Source organism: Hippoglossus hippoglossus, chromosome 20 (assembly GCF_009819705.1).
Source record: "Hippoglossus hippoglossus isolate fHipHip1 chromosome 20, fHipHip1.pri, whole genome shotgun sequence".
Classification (NCBI taxonomy): domain Eukaryota; kingdom Metazoa; phylum Chordata; class Actinopteri; order Pleuronectiformes; family Pleuronectidae; genus Hippoglossus; species Hippoglossus hippoglossus.
The window spans coordinates 13,037,389-13,057,749 of NC_047170.1; the positions used below are offsets into that span (position 1 = coordinate 13,037,389).

General features: G+C 43.9%; 1 long non-coding RNA gene across 1 annotated transcript; it reads left to right on the forward strand.

Annotated features, from left to right (window-relative positions):
• The first annotated feature begins 13,221 nt into the window (after positions 1-13,221).
• On the forward strand, positions 13,222-18,744 carry LOC117753894. The gene is made up of 3 exons (XR_004612322.1): positions 13,222-13,291; positions 13,437-13,536; positions 18,396-18,744. It is a non-coding gene; the product is annotated as an uncharacterized LOC117753894 (long non-coding RNA).
• Positions 18,745-20,361: the final 1,617 nt, after the last annotated feature.

Sequence of the window (20,361 nt, forward strand, 5' to 3'; positions counted from 1 at the left end):
GGCTTCATTTATCTCTTTACAGCTCACTGTATGAAATTACTGTTCCTGTTATTTTGTCCACCCCATGTGACTGCTTCAGTGTTGCTGTTTTGACCTGACTTGGTGGTACCGACCCTCTCCACCAGAGGCACTGTTCTGCAGGCTCTGATACTCACTCCTTGTTCATGGAGGGCAGGATGCTGCTGCAGACACATGATGCAACCACGTTAAATATCGTCACACTATTGCAGCATGTGTGTGTCTTTGATATGGATTTGTTGTTCGTGCCGGGAATGATGAAGGTCATAACAGTGTATGACTGCAAGGGGAAGACGGTGCTTGTTACACAAGGGAAAAAACATGTAAATGCAGCAAATTAACATGATCCTTTAATTGTCTGAATCATGTGAGACGTTTGACAAACTGCTCAGCTGATCAACTGATCTAATTCTCTGTTGAATACAGGGTCTGACCCCAGGTTGTTCAGCAGCACATGTGATGCACATGCAGAGTCCTCCCGTGTTACACAAGGCAATCACTGGATATGTGCGTGTGTGTGTGTGTGTGTGTGTGTGTGTGTGTGTGTGTGTGTGTGTGTTGTGAAGGCTGGGGCGGCTGTGCTCATGACCGACCGAGAGATGATTAATTACTGTAGCTTGAAAAGACATTCAGACACAGATAGAGAACGCACTGTTCTTGCACACGTGTGTGGCAAGCTGCTATAAAATCATTTGATATACGTTTTCATCAACTCAGTTTATATTCGATTATTACATTTATTCTTAATTTCACTCCCTCGCCCCTTCTTCACCCCTGCGGTTATTCTCCTGATTTATATTTCATGTTTAGATCTCACATAGCTGAAGCTCTAGGGGGGGGGGGGGGGGGATGGACATCTGCAGATCTGCACTTTCTCAAGGCTGATTAGCAGCATGCACCTGGGATATTAGCCCGCTGTAATGTAATTCATGCAGAATCCAGCTACAACCAACATGACCTGTTGTTTACTCCTGTGGGCCTTCCTCTCTCTCGCGTGGTTTGTCGTCTGATTGCGTAACAGAGATATTACATAGATGGCTCCAGGGGACGGTGTACAGTAATCAGGGTGAAAAGGTAATGTGACTAACATCTCGCACTGTTTAAGCCGAGGTCGACTGTGTGAGCATGCACACGTAGAGGAGAGACGTCACAGAGTGAGACATGAAGAGCTCTTTTGTTGGAGTCTGCAGAGGGAGGCTGGGAGGAGGATGACAGGCGGCTGAGCTGTGTCTGTACATCCCTCCCCTCTCTCTCTCTGTCTCTCTCTCTCTCTCCACACACACACCTCCGCACCATACTCTCCCTCCCGAGGCACGACTCTGGTCACCGTGGATATTAATACACTGCTCTGCCACTGAGTGTGCTCAGCATAGGAGTGAAAATATCTGACAGGCACTATTTATAGACCCTGCAGGCGGACAGGCAGAATCCACAGTAACGCGATCCAGACTCTTGTGGAGTCGTGCTCCACAGGAAGTGGCCTCGGCGGAGAGCGGAAGCAAAGCCCAGGGGGCTGGGAGCACAACCTGGCCCCAGCAGGGAGAGAGTGTTAACGCCAGTGGCAATTATGGGAGGAGGATGCTGTTGTAGCGTGCACGCACGTGTGGCTGTTACAGCAAACGCACTTGTAATGTAATATTCATGCAGGTGTGCACGTTGTGTGTCACTCTCCTGAGACTTTTTACACACATGCAACCAAGGTGCAGGGGTTTTCACTCTGTACATACATGTAACATGTGTGTGGTGCTTTTAATTGAGGGCACAATTAGATCTGAAGCCGCCATGAATAAAAGATGAGTCACACGGCGGCAGCATGAGGGGGTGAGGGTGTCAGAGGCAGGTCAGCTGGGCCGACTGGGCATCCTGTGACATCCTGAGAGTTTGGACACAAACAGAGGAGGGAGAGAAGGATGAATAATGAAAGGCGACCAGGCGACGTGTTGACCCCTGTCACCAGCCTGATTATGCAAATCCCAGAAAGGGCTAAGACACAAGGACAGAGGAGAGGAACAGTATCTCCTCGACTCCTCACATCTACACTGCAGATGACTGATTTAGCCTCGGTGACGTTTTTAATTCGAGCTGTTGGTGATTTAAACAATTTAATTTGGCTAATTTGGAATCTTTCCACGTTCCAAAACGTGTCCATCCTAATCACGCGTGGCTGCCAGACAGCACATGCATTTTTATTGTGTTTTGGCCGCCTGCAGCTTTATGGCCTGATGATAGTTTGTATCGTTGGATATGAACCAGAGGCTGAAGCCCTGCCGCTGTATACGAGTGATCCATCAGCGTGTGTCACGTGCCGCAGGAGGAAGTACAGCAGATTTACTCACAGGCAATATCATGGTGTGATGAATAGAGTCAATAATAAACAGAGTCAATAAACATGTTAATATTTCCTTCCAGTAACTGCACCCTTCCTTTGTTCTTTCTCTTTTTTTTTTCAAACACTTCTATTGATTGAAACTGAATACTGTTTGTGGCATTGTTGAATTGAGTGCATGTTAAATCACGATGACAGAAAATTATTTATTTTATTTTCCTCATCCTTTTAGATCTATTTCCTCCATCAGTCTTCTTCAAGTGCTGATAGAAAAAACAAACAACACACCTGGATTCAATAACCGTTTTTCTTGAAATGACTGGTTCTCTCTGTGATGTCCTTTTAGCTGAGTGAGCGCATCACGTTGAGCCACTCGTGGACATTGTCAACTATACGTTTCATAAGTGTAAATTGTGTTTAAAGTCAGTTTTAAAGTACATACATGAAAGGATAAAGTCACGTGGATGATTTATCTGCAAAACAAATGAAAACCTGCACTGATGTTTTTCTGTCACAACAAACTCTGTGAAATATTGTACAGACGTTCATGGTCCCCAGAGGATCAAGCCAACTGATTTTGGTTCAAAATCAACTAACTTTCCCCACGATTTTTATCACAAGCCTTTGCAAAGTTTGTCATGATATTTTGCACAATCATTTCAGCCATGTGTGTTCGTACATGCACCATGAGCACATACTAAGCTGTGCCCCACATGTGTACTATGCATTTTACTGCCTCCCCTCTCATATCAGTGTGACTGGATTGGCTAGTGCCTGCTGTGTGAGGCAGCCATGATCCAATCGCGTAGTTAAAAGGGAATCTCCGGCCTTGGGAGGAGGTTTCACGAAGGTGGTCCCCTGACTTTCATCCCATCTAGCACCAACTTCAGGTTAATTATTCCCGAACTTAATTCATTGCTTGTATATAGTATAAGTACAAGTATTAATCTACATATTTCGTGTATAATGCTAATTACTTCAGTGTTTTTTTACTTTTCACCCTCATCTCTACCTGCTGCTCCACCATCTCCTTTTCCTTTTGCTGCTGCAGCAGAACCAGACTTGACGTTCAGTGGGTACGACACATCTCAGTTGCCCGCCTCTGGGGTAACCTCCTCCTCTTCTTCTGCACTCCAGACTACAGTGTGCGTGTGCATGTGTGTGTGTGTGCCACTGAGAGAGACAGACACAGAGAGAGCGGTAAACAGACGGACTGGCAGACTGGTCATCTGCTCGTCTGCTCTCAGACGTACTGAACGTTGCATTTTTGTGACAACACCGTGTACTTTCAAGTTTAAATAAAGGAGGGAGTTTGCTTCCTGCTATCTGAGTGTGTGTGTGTGTGTGTGTGTGTGTGTGTGTGTGTGTGTGTGTGTGTGTGTGTGTGTGTGTGTGTGTGTTCTCCGCCGTGCTTTCCAAGCCCGTCTGCTCACCTGGTGGTTGCCATGGGAACAGCCAGACAGCGGCAGACTTTGCACCAGCCTCCTCGGGGGATTGTGGGAACAGAGAGGAGGTTTGAGGGCGAGGAGTCTTTTCGGGTCCTTAAAAAAAAAAAAAAAATGAACCCTCAAAACTTAAGGGCTGTTAATTCTAAACGACTCATGTGTGTTTTTTTGAAGATCTAAGCAGTGTTTTATTCTAAATTTAAGGTTTTTATAAGGTCTCTTTGTTCTGTTTTGTTGAGCTGTAAAGTTTTAAAACACCTTTTACCAATTAGCTTCATATGAATATCCCACTGTGTGTTGTAGCTGCTGCAGGAATTTGAGCTTTTGGGAATTTTAGACAAAGGGAGTAATGTTTGCACACGCAGATACATCAGACCTCCCTAATCGCATCATGGCCGTGCATGTGAAGTTAAAACACACATGCTCTCCAGCTCCTGTCACTGTCTGATCATTTGCATTCCCAGGAGAGAGAGACGGAGACGGGGAAGGAACAGACCAGCTCTGTTGTCCTTTTTTTTTTGTTGCTTGTGTCCAAAAGACAACCCGCAGCTGGACCGAGGCTCTGAACGCTGCTGCAGCACCGAACACTTGTTCTTGTGGTTGGGGGGTGATTTTTTCTTTTCCTCTCTCCTTAATTGTGCCTCCAGTTTATTATGCTGACGCCTGAATAGCAAGATGTTCCCGGCTTTATCGCACCAGTTGCACACTTCTCTCCTTTGTGTTTTGCCAGCTGCCCTGAGAGAAGGGGGGGCTGCGGGGCGGCTGCGAGGCTGAATGTGTGCATGTTGTCAATGTTGTGCACTGCATGTTATTTATAGGGTGAGTTGATGAGCTTTTGGGGTTTTTTGCACAAGCAGTATTATAGTTTGACTTGTACTGTTTTCTGTGTGATGGAGCAGATTTCAGTCCGGCTGCTGTTTCACTATATTTGGTTGGGTTGGATGTCTTCTGTGTCTGGACGGAAACAGAGTCTCCCCCCTTCTGATCCGTCCTCCTCCTTTTTCCGCCTCTGCTCACCCTTGCCAATTCTTTCACTCCGCCTTTTCCTCTCCTCTCCCAGCTGCAGGCCCTTGCAGTCAGGGGTGAACCAGGGAGCAGCAGCAGGAACTGAAAGAGGGATGGAAGATGAGGATGATGATGATGATGCTGCTGATGATGATGTTGATGATGGGAGGGGTAGATAACAGAGAGACAACAGCTGGACGCAGAAACAAAATAGCAACATAGTCAGAAGGAGACAGATGCATAAGTGGTTTGGAGACGTGACACTCTGGCCCGGTCTGGTCCGGCCACCCTCCTCATCCACCCACGATCACAACACAAACATGTGAGACTCTCCAGCAGTCCCACAGGCTGCTGGGAGACACTTACATAAAGCAGCTCCCGTTCTTGCTTGGCTTACTCTCACATGGAGGCGCATGTGAGACGGGCGTTCTGTGCTGCTGCTGCCGCTTTCACTCTTTCTCACCCCGGTGTCTCTCACTTCGTCTGGACGGCACGGCAGAGACATCCACACTGACCCCGAGCGTCAATCGGCCCATTCCTGCCTCTACTCTCCGGTCAGTCAGTCTGACCTCACGACCTTCCCCCTGAAACCGTAGCTCCTATATCCCCACTTGCTTGAGTGCCTGTCTCCCCTGACCAACATGCAGGGGCTCCTGGTCGAGCCCCCTCGCCCTGGGCCCCCACGGAGGGTGACCAGAGGTCAGTGTGTGATGTGCAGCTGTAGGGCGAAGAGGAGGAGGAGCAGGGAGGAGGGGTGAAAAGTGCTGACTACACAGGAGCGGCCACCCACGTGACGTCACGGTGACAGTTTCAGCTCACAGCATTGTTTCTGTGCCAGACTCCCATACTGCCTCCGTGGTGTGAGCAGCACAGTGTCGGATAAACATTCCCAAATAAACCGGCTGCCTGGAAATCAGCCTCGTACAGGACGTACTACAAAACTGTACATAGTTGAAGTAGTTCACAAAAGAGAGATTTACTTTGGGGGTTATAAGAAATCATTAATATTTATAACATTCTCTCAACCACACTGCTGCAAATGATTGTTTTCATTATTGATTAATCGTCAGTTTGTCGATGAACTGTTGAATCCTGAATGTTAAAAGCTGTTGCAAGTATAAGAGGCTATATTGGAATAGCAATGCCTGTATTATACCTGAGTTTTGGCGCTAAATACCAAATATACAAAACAAAATTACAATTTAACAGCTTTTGGAGAATATTTTTCCACTAAGCTACTTTGTCTTTGAGCAGAATGTTCCAAACTACTTAAGGGATCACTGTTTATTGTTGTAGCAGCTGTATACGATCTAATGGCACTCAGTGGAGCACATGTGCCTCCGCCAAGGCCGAACTGTCCCCTTAAATTCAATCACGCAGCTGCACACACTCATAGATATCAGGCCCCTAAATATAACAGATTTTTTCATCAAAATCCACGAATGACCTGTAGAAATTTGTGAAAATGCAGAAAAATGCTGCACAATGTACAAAAGAAATCCTGGATTCAATCCCTGATTCAGATCTACACCAAAACCTATTGGGTTCTTCTCTGACACATACTATACCCTTCAGTCAAATACGGTGGAAATCCATTCTGTTGCTGTGAACAAACAAACATACAAACCAACCAACAGATAATTGGGTAGATATTTCAAGACCTCAGGTTATTCCATTTATAGTGATGTGAATCATAAGCAAAGCAGCAAAAATCCAAAGAGTTGATTTTGACTTTGACTTAAACCAGTGATACCTTTTTTCTTTTATGCCTTCATTTTAAAGTCGATATTTTTTAATCATCCGTGCACAATATTGGAGAAACTAGCAGAACTGTAGTAAAGATAAAATGTGCTGAAACTGTTATTATACATAACTTCCATCTTATTGATCATATTCTAGATTTGACTGCTTGATCAGAAGACTCGAGTTTGTGTATGTTTCCTCCATGACTCATATATTCAGCCTTAGCTCCACGTTCTCAGCCCCATCCTAAAATCGAAATTGCCGTCAATTAATATTCTGTTAATCGGCAAATTGATTAATTGACTTATCGTCTCAGCACTACAGAATCCACCTCAGACTCCTGGAAGGACCTTGGCAGCTCTCCATGCCAAGACTTGGCAACCTATTTGTGCCGAGAGCGTCCAGAAGCGGCATGAATAGCACATCCAGACTGAGTTAATCCCGCGTTCTCCGAAAAATAAAGCAGCTGCATTACCTCCCGCTGCCTGTAGACACCACACTATCACGCTCATTTCCTGCTCATACCATGTGGAGGAAAGGATTGTTTTCTATCTGTGCACATATTCTGGGCGTGCGTCCCACTCGGCAGATCGCCCTTGGCACCGCCAGACGTGGTGTCCTTTACCTACCTCCCTGAAGCTGTGCTCCAGTGCGCCGCGGCCGGCCTGCAGACTGTGGCTCCCGGGCAAACAGGCACAGAACACAGTGAACTAGACGGATTATCTTTGTCGAGGGAAGAGATCGAGACAGATTATCGCATAACAGTCCTCACCATCAGTATTTCGGTCCCTCCAGGGAACCCAACAAAAGTCCCTGACAGATTATTATCAGCAGAAAATGGTGGTTAGCTCATTTGGATGCTCTCAACAAGGAGCTTCAACAAAAGGGTTTATCCCGCGGATCCTATTTAGATGTTACACGCCACAGATCAGCCGCCGGTCTGTCTCTGACAAACTCTCGACGTATCGCACTGATAATCTAATTTCTGGTTGTCAGACATAAATTGCCGGAATGGGACAAAACAATGAATAGTTAATGAGAAAGTGTAAATTAAAGCATCAACATTCTCTATGACTCCGAAAACAATCTGTGCTTGTGCAGCCTCTCTCATCTCAACACTGTTGTCTTTGTTGTGGGTCTTGAACACTCAGCATTTCTGCTCTGCTCATTGTCACATCCATCTCAGAGCGAAAACACACTCCCATTGTGGCTGCGGTTATTGGCATGTGTTTGCTCTGCAGAAGAGGGGCAGCTCCGGCCTCGGGCTGGTTTACACTGAGAGCCTCTGACCCCTTTAGGGTCAGTGTGAGCGTGGTGAGGTGACGGGACGTTTAAGGGTCGCGCTCGTCACATGATCGCGGTTTGTGCCTTATTTTGTGTTCTTTCATATTCGAGTCCTGCTCCTCAGTGGGATAGCTGGTGGTTCTGTTTCGTGATAAAAGAAAGAAAACAATGGGCTACAGTATGACTCGCTCGGAATGAATTTAAATTACCAGCTTCCAGCAGTTTTACAGTCGCTTGCCCAAAGGTTCAGAGAATATAAACCATGGGAGCATAGTTTGAACACAATTACCTCCGCCTATGAGGTTATGTTATTTTCATTTTCTATGAACGTTTTATTTGACGTTTTTACAAATTCCCCAGGGAATTGTGCTGAAATAAATCTGGCAAATTTAGGGGACTGATATATGAGAGTGAGGGTTGAATTTAAAGCGGAGGTATGATTTCTACTGAGTGCAATTTCAGTTTGATGCCATAGGTTAAATATTGAAAGTCTTCACCTTGATTAAGAGTTTGTGCATTATTAAAAAATTAATTATTATATTATTATATTATAGCCTAGTCAATGTGACGAAACTCGACCCAAACTCGGATTTTGTTTCAACATTTTGGTCCGAACCCAGACCAACTTGTTGGGTTAAGACAAAATTGTATCAACAATCATCTCTGTTTTCCTTTGATAATGAAGAAAACTTTGAAGTGAAGTTTTTGAGTTATAAGGAGTTTCTCTTTTCTGTTTTGTAAGAATTAAAAGGGATTTATTTACATTGGATATTTGTCGTTCAGGTTTGACTCGGTACAAAATATGAATTTTACATTTGGTAATTGATGAACACAAAAATGTAGCATATTCAGCTGGTTTGGTTGGGAGATCAGTTTTAGTGTTTTAATATATAATGTTAATTAAATCTAACAAGTGATATTGGACCTGAGTCGCTCTCAGTCACTTTCATTTTGTTAGAGTAGCTCTCCGAGGGAGAAAGAGACCCCTGCTCTAAATGAATGGTACCCTTTGGAGTTGAAGCCGGCTGTATTGACTTGGATGTAATCTAAATAAAGCACTATCCCACGGGTTTTGTGGCTGATCCCCTGGAGGCAACGAGCGGTCGAGATTACCACAATTCTTGGGTTTTGGCAGATGCAATCTACAGTAGATTTATGTCACGGGCATTAATCTTTTTCAGCCTGTTTTATCTTTGGATTGTTGCCACAGAGAGTCCATTTTACTGCCAGAGCTGCATTGAGGCTGTCCAGAGGCGAGTCCTATATTAAAGAAATTACAGGCACGCCTCGTTATTATCGCTGCCAATTGGACCCATATTTAAAGCCTTTTTTTATCAACTTAAAATGTCAAGTTGCTGCTGTTTTTCTTAAAAACAGAGAGGTGTGTTTTACAGAGAGGCAGTGAAGTGACACTGCATTCCATCACCCTCGGCTGCTTGTTAGTGAAAAACGAGCGTATAGATTGTTAACAGTCGCAGGGTGTACCGGTGTCTCCGTAATATGGTTGCCACGGCAACCATGACATCAATGCAGACATAGTGATGCATGAAAACTCTGGTAGCAGGGGACCGGTTGCTAGGCGACCTGAACTCAAGAGAAGTCATAGGGCAGACGGCCAACGTCGGGTGAACCGGGGGCTCAGCGGAGGAGCGGGGGGGTTATTTCCCCTCCACGACTATAATGTGTGAATCTCTCATTAGGATAAAAACTCACACTGAAACTCACACTTTCAACAGGTTGCGAAAGGTTAGTGTGTCATTCAAATACATTTTCATATGTGTAGCATCAAATCACAGCAAATGCACTGAGATTTCCTGATATTTACCTGAAATTTTGACTCAGACAACGCAAATGTCTGAGTCAGTTGCTGCTGACATTTTCCCAGAACTTTTCCTGCAAGCTCCCTGGTAAAATCCGTAAAATGATGATGTTTCCAACACACGATGGACACAAAACTGAAAAAAGCATTGAGAAATCAAGTATCTCAGGATGAAAAAAAAGGGACACATACGAAAATGTCAACTTGGAAACGCAATGGGATTTTATGAACTTTTGGCAATAAAGGCAGAGGCCAGTGTTGATGTGCTGAAAAAAAACAAACATGTGAGTTCCACAGAGGAATTTATGCATCATGTCCTTCCACCTGCATAAACTATCAGGGTGCCACGGAATTTTCCGGTTTTCATGAACGCACCTGACCCGGACAATCTCCTGCTGCGTTCTTTAAAAGTTAAAGGCCGAGTCCAGAGTTCATGTCTGAAAGAATCTTGCATTGTAAAGTGGAGACCTGACATTATTGTATAGAAACTCAACAGTTCCCACAGTTAGAACTTGAGTCACATGACTTCAAGTAAGACTCAGTTCACATAATGATGAGTCATGTGAGTTCAGGCTTTTTCATTTCAGTTTTCAGTTTCCTTTGCATGTCCACCTTCTACTGAATAATCACATCCACCGTCTCTCTCACTCATTCTCTTTCACTTCCTTCATTTATTTATGTGCACTGCACTGTGACATTTGTAATACTGTTGTGTTGCACATTGCAACAGCTGCGGTATTTTTACTCGGCGGCAGATTAGTGTTTCTATTTTTGTGTGAGAGGGAATTAGTTGTTTGGGTCTAAAAGTAGAAGTCACAGAATAAAAGGGAGGACTTGACCAAGTGGAAAATGTTTCTTAATTTCTCTCATCAGAAAGAGCAGTCACACAATCTGGACACAATCCAGTTTAACCAGATTATCTATCTACAATATTTACCTGAGGAGATGTTAATCATGAGTCGGTATGAACTTAATAATGACTCATTATTATCTGCCCTGTCTCTATAGCATAAAGAAAATTACAGCAGTTTTGGTAGGTCAATATTACAAAGGACATTTAATTGCAATATTAGCCTTTGTTATCTCCTCTGAATTAATTCAGAAAGTAGATCTTTGTTTAAAGGACACAAATTATGTTTTTATAGCTTTTCTTTCCTCTAGAGTGTTGTATAGATTTTGTGAGAATAAAGTTATGCAAAGTTAAAAAACACGGCTGTACAGACAGAGGCTGAAAAGAGGAGCTGCAGCAATTGACCCTATGAGCAAAGTGGTGTTTTCTGAAAACTGGGGCATGTAAACCTTAACAAGTAATATCATGAACTTGAATATGTCTCCTTTAAAACCGAAGTGTTTCTCGCCCCATCTGTTTTCATTTGATCTTTTTGTTGCTGCATTGAAGTGGAGAGCTTGTGAAGCACGCTGTCACTGATCGATGTCGATCTCAGACGTGAGACTTACGACTTGCAGAAGACCTGTGACAAGCCAACAGAGCAAAGGAGGCAGCGGGACCAGGATTTACGACCTGCAGATGAGCTTTAATGTGTCAAGGCACTAATATTATGACTCAGGATGAGATCACCCTCACAATGGAAGATGGATGGTGAGGTGCTCCTCCACCCCCCCTCCCCCCCTCTCCCTCAGGTGGAGCGCATGACTCATACGCTGCAGGAAGTGCGTGGCGTTATGAATTACGCCTGTCAGAGACCCTCGCTATAATCAGCCTAATTAGAAAAGGGAATCGTGCGCACATTCACCAACTTTTAATGGTTTCTGTGATGATGAACAGGTTAGCGTAGCACTCAGGAGACACACGCTGAAGTGTAATTTGAAGAGAAAGAAGGTGACGCAGGCAGGTGCTTTATGATGAGCTGAGCTATTAATGAAACCACAGTGAAATCCCCAGCCAGCGACTTCACTTTATTCTGACGTCAACTCTTCATACTAAGACAATGACACCTTACATAAGTTACTCATCATCCCGACCTTCAGCTGCGTTGTTGCGGCCTGAGCTATTTGCATTGGGACGAAGCAGGCGCACGGCAGCACGTGCTTTTCCCCATATGTGGTAATGGGTAAATAGAGAGAAGTTAAAAAAGGAACCAATCTGTGGTGGACTGATGTCATCTGTTTGGCCTCAGGTGCCTATTTATAGGACGTGTTGCCTTTTATATCATCGCCAGCTACAGTGGCCTTTATCCTCCACAGACAGCACAGTATTAGTTATTGCTTGTTGATGTGGCTGGAACTTAATGACTCACATGGACGACCACAAAAAAATCATGACCCCGAAATAGATCTGAGCAGAGTCAGGGCTGCAGCGGACAGTTTTTCAGCTGCTGCATATGTCACTGTGATCAATACATTGTCCTCTGTATATTAATTCTCATAATTCCATTTTCTTGTTGTGGTTTCTTCGTGGTTTGTGGCGGGTTCCAACAAGCAGGCTTTGATCACTTTTTACCCTCCTCCCCACACACACAAAAATACCAGAAGCTAGAAGCAGGGATCAAATTTCCAGAAACTATTCTTCAAAATTTAGTTCAGCTTTCTATGCCTTCTCAGAAAAAGAAAAACAAGCCTGCAGCTACAGAGCGCGTTGCGAACGAAAGAGGTTTTGCAATGAGCGATTCTGTTTGCCAGAGCCCGGCCGGCTTGTTTTCGCTCTGAAACGCGATAGCCCCCTGGGACACACCACTCAGTGTTCACCACAGAGGGACTTCTCGGGAACAGAGGGCTGCATCTGCAGAACAAACAGCGTGTCGGCCCTGTTGTCTTACTACCATCCTGCCAACTGCCCTTTCTGCTGGTTGCCATGACAGCGTGGGGAAAACTCCTGGAACCAAAACACCGCTCCAACTCCAAAACGGTTCCTCGGCAGCTCGTCGGATCATCGGAAAATCAAGTTCATTAATAGCTGCAAATGTTGCTCTGAACAAAATATTGATTTCCAAACTCCCTTGAAGGTTTTTACCTTCCTTTTTACTGTCACAGACATTAGGTGGGTCCGAGAGGTGGGGGGCTCTGACTGATAATCACACACAAAAGCCTCGGCTCCTCATGTCTGACTGTGTCAACCTCTCCTTACCTCACCTCCAGTAGCCTTCCCCCCTTCACCCTATCAGCGGAGAGTTGCACAACACCGCCTGGCGAGAGTGTTTGTCGCCATGGTGATAGAGTATGCACTGACAAATATTGTTGGGGGGGGATTGTTCAAGGTTTTTTTTTGCACACTGCTTGCGGCTTAGTGTCGGGGAAAAGCCTTGACACAGATTGACCAGGGGGCCTCAGAGTCTTGCCAAATATAGGACACGGATCAAATGGGATTTTTTTTTTCTTCTTCCTTTATTTATTTTAATCAGAAGTCAAAGGAACAGGCTGATGTCTGAGCAGAGAGAACGTCTGTAGTTTGACATTATCCACAGGATCTGGAGATATATTTTAGGTGAGAGATGGAGCGCAGGAGTACATGAGGGCACAGAGAAGAAGGGTGGGAGGAATCTGTGTGCTTCACTACAAAGACAGTAAAACTGTGTCACCCTGCTGCTGCTGCTGCTGCTGCTGCTGCTCTTCCCAGGGTTTATTTCAAGTTCAGGCCGACTTCAGAGCCGCCGACAATCTGACTGTCACCACGACCGACTGTGTGGAACTAATGTATGCTTGACCTTCTTGTCCCCCCAATCCCCCCCCCCTCTCTCCTTCTCCCTCCCTCCCTCTCTCTCTCCCTCTCTCTCTCTCTCTCTCTCTCTCTCTCTCTCTCTCTCATGACTCATACGTGCCTCTGTACGCCCAAACGCAGACGGATTCATGACTTGATGATTTCTGGCCACGCCGTGACTCAGCCTCGGCTCATGCCTCCTCCGTAGCGGTGTGGGCTCAGCAAGTGTCGGTGTCTGAATGTGCTTTACTGCAGACTCAGTTTTAAAAAAAAGTCACTCTAAGTTTTTTATATATTTTTTTAACCTTCGAACAGGTACAATGTGTTTTTGTTTTTTTTTGCCTCACATGATTAAAACTACTGATCTAGACATTATCGGTTTTGTGCATGATACAGCACGACGGTACGTGTCACATGCAAAAGCAACAGCAAATGTTATGTAACACACACACACACACACACACACACACACACACACACACACACACACACACACATGCACACACACACACACACACACACACACACACACACACAAACACTTTCCTCATTACTGCTGTTAACATGCAGACTGATCAACCACAATATCAGCAAATAGTGATAACAATATTATCAAATAATATGATATTAATAAAATATCACCCAAATGGCTCAAACACATTATACTGAAGAACTGCAGTTGGCAAAACCAAGAAAAGACGGTTAATGTCCATGATGTTGTTCTTATAAATATAAAATAATAATAATAACAATTAATTAATTAATCAAATAATAACAACTTTAAGATAAAAGCAACAACAGACAGTAGAAAATTTGAAATAATAAAAGCAATGAAAGAATAGACATAAATATGTGGAAGCATTTATAAACATAGCAATCAATGATAACACAAAGTAATGACAATAAAACATGATTAAAAGAGTAAAAATGCAAACATTTGTGTAGATAATAATAATTACTACATAACTTTGTGTCAATAAATGAAGTGTGTGTGTGTACTGTCTCTGTTATTGTGGTGTGTTCTGTAGCTAAGCTTCTGTTTGTAGGAATAGACAAAGAAAAAAGAGATGGAAAGATTGTGATCACTTGCTCAGCCAATCAGCTTGCAGCTTCTTTCCTAGTGGGTGTTTGATGGTTGAGTCAGAAGTTCCTGAGACCAACTGGAAATAAGATGTTTTCACAAGAACTGCTGAGCGACAAAGGAAACACCTCAGAGACAGACAGAGAACTGTCTGTATTAATAGTATATTCATATCATTTATATTTTCACGCCATGTCAAATACAAGCAGAGACAACCAGACTCAGACAGTGTAAACAAACATGACACCCTGAGACGTGCAGTGACCAATATACTGTGTGTGTGTGTGTGTGTGTGTGTGTGTGTGTGTGTGTGTGTGTGTGTGTGTGTGTGTGTGTGTGTGTGTGTGTGTGTGTGTGTGTGTGTGTGTGTGTGTGTGTGTGTGTGTGTGTGTGTGTGTGTGTGTGTGTGTAGACCAGGTATTTCTAGGTAGTACTAAATCTTTGCATAGTCACATTACGAGGACTTGTCTCCATTGTGGTAAAAATAGACCCCAAGTCAATGTAGTATGAAGTAATGGAGACACCCCTGTGTGTGTCTGTGTGTGTGTGTGTGTGTGAGATCCTAAGACAGACTGGTGCTCTTTGCAGGTGGCAGGTCTTTGTTAGAAAGTTATGTGCTGGAGCTCAGAGGTCAGAGTTCTGTAGGCCAGAGGTATCAGGCTGCAGCTGGGTGTGACGTAAGAAGCCCACACACACAGACACACACACGGGCACGCACACATTTTACACTACATACAGTGATACCAGGGTTGTGTAGTTAATGAATGTCAAAACCATCCCTTTAACAGCCTGTTCAATGTTTTCCTTAAGTGATTCAGAGCCTTTTTGGACAGTTTATCTTAAATACACACAGTCGATTATCAGCAGTGTGTGTGTGTGCGTGCGTGTGTGCATAAGTGCGTGTGTTGTCAAGGCCCCACTCCTCAGATTGCTGTGTTTGCTGATGAAAGCAAAAAGGACGGATCTGGCACAATTTGCATGTTGAGCGCTGAATGTGATGCAACACAGGAGAAGAGACAGATTGTTTTTCCACTAGAAGCCGAGTTTCACTCTCTCTCACATCAAATATATATGTCGGTTACTGACAAGTGTGTCACTACTACAAACTAAAGCATTAGAGTTAGTGCTGTAAAGAGCCACTGTCAGAGTGAAAGTACTTGAACCAAAGCCAGGCAGTTTCCTGTGTCGGGAGGACGCAGTTAAATAGGTTTGTGGGGTCGATTTTTATAGTAATAACACAACCATATAAAGTAAAAATAAAAAAATTATAGTGCCAAAATAAGCAAATAAATTTTAGGTGTTAATTGCTTACAGAAATGTAATAAGCAGCGGTTATAATTTAGGAAACATTTGTGTGATTCTGCCTCATACTGTACTTAAAAGTTGTTTCTATATCAAGAAGCTCAGGTTCCTGGTTTCATAATCATCTTTCAAGTAACACTGTGGGAGGTGAAACAAAGCTTTGATTGCATAAGATTCCTCCCAGCATCACAGCACTAAATCAGCTCTCCCAGAGCTGATGTAAAATATTAGTGTGCCATTACCCAAATGGTGCCGTTACCTCGAGAAAATCCTGTTTTTATGAAGAGCAGCAACGCAGAGCAACGCCAGCTTTACAAATAAACCACGTTTATGGTCACCTGAAGATGGGCTCATCAAATATGGGCCTACTTGTATTATTCATAAGATAACTCCTCGTGAAAGCTATTGCAATCTTGTGGTTCATAAATCTGTGCAGAGCATCTGAATGCCACTGACTGCCGCGTTTAAAGCTCTATCAGCTGTTTGTTTTATTGACTCATCATGTGCAGTGTGAGGCGACACACCTGTCTGGAGTATTCTCACATGTGTTTGTTAGGTTTGTGGGTCTCTAATGACGGGTGTTCCCATGACACACACACACACAACACAGACAGACAGACAGCACAGACAGACAGACAGGAGCCTTTTTCAGACATGAACTCATGACATTTTCCGAACATATGAAGGTGCAGATTGTTCGACTCAAACATGTTCACAACATCAGGAAAATGTGTTGAAGGCGTCAACACCACTGTAGCTCCAAAAGTTCTCTAGACTTGGGGCTCAGGATAAGGAGCGGGTCTTCCTCTAACCAGAAGGTGGACGGTTTCAATCCCTGTCTCCCCCATTCCGCATTCCAAAGTGTCCTTAATTGGCTGAGATACTGAACTTCAAATTGCCCCCGACGGCTGTGCCGGCAGTGTATGAGTGATGTCTGATAGAGAAATTGCTGATGACTCTGACATTTTCCCGTGTTTTTGGCGAGAAAAGCTCTGGAAAGTATCCAGAGCAACTGACTCAGACATTTGCGGTTCTTACATACAGCATTTCAGGAAAATATCTGGACTTTAGTGCATGTGTGAAAGCAGCTAGACAGACAGACAGACAGACAGACAGACAGACAGACAGACAGACAGGCAGACAGACAGACAGACAGGCAGACAGGCAGACAGACAGACAGGCAGACAGACAGACAGAGAGTATTTGCACAAAGCCATTATTCAATCCCTCCTCAAGTGGACCAGTTCTTTTCCCCAGTGGCCACGTCCCGGTCCCAGCAGCCTCCCGGCTCCTCCCAGAGAGCTTTCCCGGCTCCTCTCGCTGGAACAATTAGCCGATCACAGAGGCCTGGGTCAGGGGTCAGGCTCCAGGGGAAAGGTCGTCCGTCTCCACCAAGGGCCATTACACCTCTTCAATAACCCTATCATGTGGGAAAAAGGTTGGTTTCCCAAGCTGATTATTTGATGAGGGACCACTGGCTTCTATTACACTCATAGAACAGAAGGAGGAAAAAGCAAAACAATCAAAGCTGTTCCGATCACAGCTTCCTGAGGCAAATCACAGCTTCAAGGCTCATGTTGCGTCTAATATTGACAATTATCAATATCCAGTAAAGTATCGGTTACGTTTTTTGGTCGAATAAATAAATAATTAATTAACTATAATCCCCCAAAATGCATCAGTTGGCTCCACATTCAGAGCACCAGCCTGCGTCTATTTGGAAACTTGTTGATAAATCAAACAAATATTTGTCAGAGACGTGCTGCGATGTACAGACGGCCCAGACCAGCTTATTGTGTCAGTCCCTCTGTCTCCCTGGAGCACGTCTGGTATGTAAACACAGAGGTGCCACAAGACTGGAGAAATATGTTCATCGTGACCTCTCCTCGAGCCTGTGGAATGTGTGAATCATGAAAACACACAGGAATGTGCACCTACACCCCTGGACACACACCCACGCGCAACAACAACGACATAAATACTCAGCATGGTGACAACAACAAAAAGCCAAAAAAACATTTGACAAAGAGATTTTGACCACAGCATCTCCTCGTTGTTGCTTTTCTTCCAACTTCCTGTCCCTGAACAATAAACATTTGAGAATGATCCTTGACCTTGGAGACGGCGACTGATTAAACCATTTGACAAAATATTAGTCTCACTCAGCGTTTAAGCGTTTGTATAAATGTTCATTTGTGTGTTTGGTGGAGTTTTGACGTGTACAATGTCAAACAATTTCCACTCGTGTGTTATTGTTTGCATTTTTAATTAGAATGACCTAAGAGTTTCCTTTTGAAACCTCATTTAAATGAACTAGATCCAGATTTTAATTTGGTCATCTTGAATTTATTGAAAAAATTATCTCACAAAGTTAAAGGAAGTAAAAAAAAAAGAATACTTGAAAACGGACTGGGGTGAAAACATACCCTCCTCTGTGGACGTAGAAATGACTAAATATTGTAAAACATTTTCTGACTTCCTGAGAGTTAAATTACTCTATTTCAGATACCGAGCATCAATTAAATGCTATGATGTACAATGTATGTAGAAATGTGCTCGTTGCTTCTCTAAAAAAACAAAAATATTAACGTTAATGTTTAAAACCTGTTGCAGACTTTCATTTATTGGTTTTGGATTTAAAAACAAAGCAAACAGGAAATTTGTTCTTACATGTATATATATTTTTTTGCCTCTCTCTGTCTTTTATCTCCGAACAGAGGCCGGCTGCACCTGAGAATTCGACATTATCAGCTGAGCCCTGAACTGAAGCCCACAGGACCACAGACCACAGAGCAGTGGCCACTAATGCTGAACAGATGTTCATCAGCTGCCGAGATGGGATGAACTCCTCCTGCACGGTGGCTGGTTTCATTGGGGCTTTAGCCGCATTAAGGCGTCACCGCGCTCTTGTCGCTTTCTGCCGTATAAAAAATCACACGATAACAAGGTAAACGGTCATGACCTAAATTCAATGCCTGGTGCTGCAGCAGGGGAGACAGGTTTGTAACATACGATGACGCAAATTCTAAAACAGGATATGTGTGCATAAGGGGTTTTAATACCAGGCTGCTGTTTTTGATGCGTCTCTGATTCGGCTGGGAGCAGGTAACTTGACTAGGAGAGGAAAAGTGACCCACATAGAAATGGAGGGCGACTGAGGATGTGTGACGGACCCGGCTACACACATGGGCTACGTGGGAGGTCAACAGATTTCAGAAAAATTTTAAAAGAGAGACAGCGATTGGCTTTTTGCGCGGAATTGACAGCGACTCCTGTTTTCTTTTTACGTTTAGTGCGAGGGGTCATACTGGAGCTGGAAGCCTTTATCTGGGTGGACAGCAGTTTGGAACGTGCATTACCATATCATTAGCATTTTTCACAGGGGATATGATTTATCAAACCGTACAGCAATCAGTGTGGGGGAGAGAGGAAAGCCTTAATCAGCCAGGGGATAGGGAGGACATATGGCAGGCTGATTAGAGCAGCATTCACCTGCTGACTGAGATCCACATCCTGAATTAAGATGCTTCGCTCTCAGCGGGAGGGGGGACGCCATCCTGAGCGGCTCGATGCAACTTGGCCACATGCGTCTCCTCAGCAAGATCGAGATGCAGCTTACGATTCTGGTTCTTGCCGTGTGAGGGATGCACAACAGAACAGAAACGTGATTCACAGCAGCCACTTTATGGAATGTGTGTTTCACTTATACAACATTGTTGTTACGGTGCGTTTATGTAAGTGGCCCAGGCAGTGTGTGTGTCAGCAGACCTAATCCTGTGTGTGTGTGTGTGTGTGTGTGTGTGTGTGTGTGTGTGTGTGTGTGTGTTGACAGTGGCTGTCTTATCCAGAGCCATTTGATTGACTTAACAAAGGTCATTTACTGAGTTGACACATAAAGTAGCTCAGACCTGACTTACAGTGCTTTCTACTGTGCGAGCTTACAAATGGTTTTAATAATAACTGGCACCTTTTACTATCACTTTAAAGTATGACTTTGTAGCTTGTAAAAAAAAGAAGGACAAAATCCTTCCTCTTACATATTTAAAGTATAACTTATAAGCTATAAAGGTTTTACCGCCCTGGTGTTACTTTGTTTAGTGTGTCCAGTAGCTTATAGAGAGCAGATCGCACTGCAGTTGTGTTTTTGTGTCTGAACCGGACCCGGGCCTGATGTTTTCTGTGATTACAGGCAAGCAGATAACCAAGGTGACCAAATGCGACCAGAACCTGATCATCATCACAAAATACTCATCACCCCTCAGGATGTAACTTACCGTGGCCAATAATAATCAACTTCTTGTGTGACACTACTGTGTAAATAGACATTTTTGAGTCAGCGTGTTGACTTTATGACTGTTGTCACTTTTTGTTTAAATAGCAGCCACCTCTGCTGGAGTTGTGTAACTGTAGCCTGAGCAGGGAAGATTCACAAAGTCACCAAACTGGCTCGGTGAACTACCTAAGTAAACTTTACTGACATTAATATGACAGTAATAATAGCTTGTAGCAGCAAAAGCTCAGAGTGTGTGCTAAAGTAAACCAGGAGGCGTTTTAACGATTGTGAATTCAACCGCTTGTATTTACGAAGAAGATTAGATTATGATGGAATAAGGGGGGAACAATTCAGGATCTTATCAATAACTTATACTATATTTAATTTTACCTACTGGATTCCTTTATTAC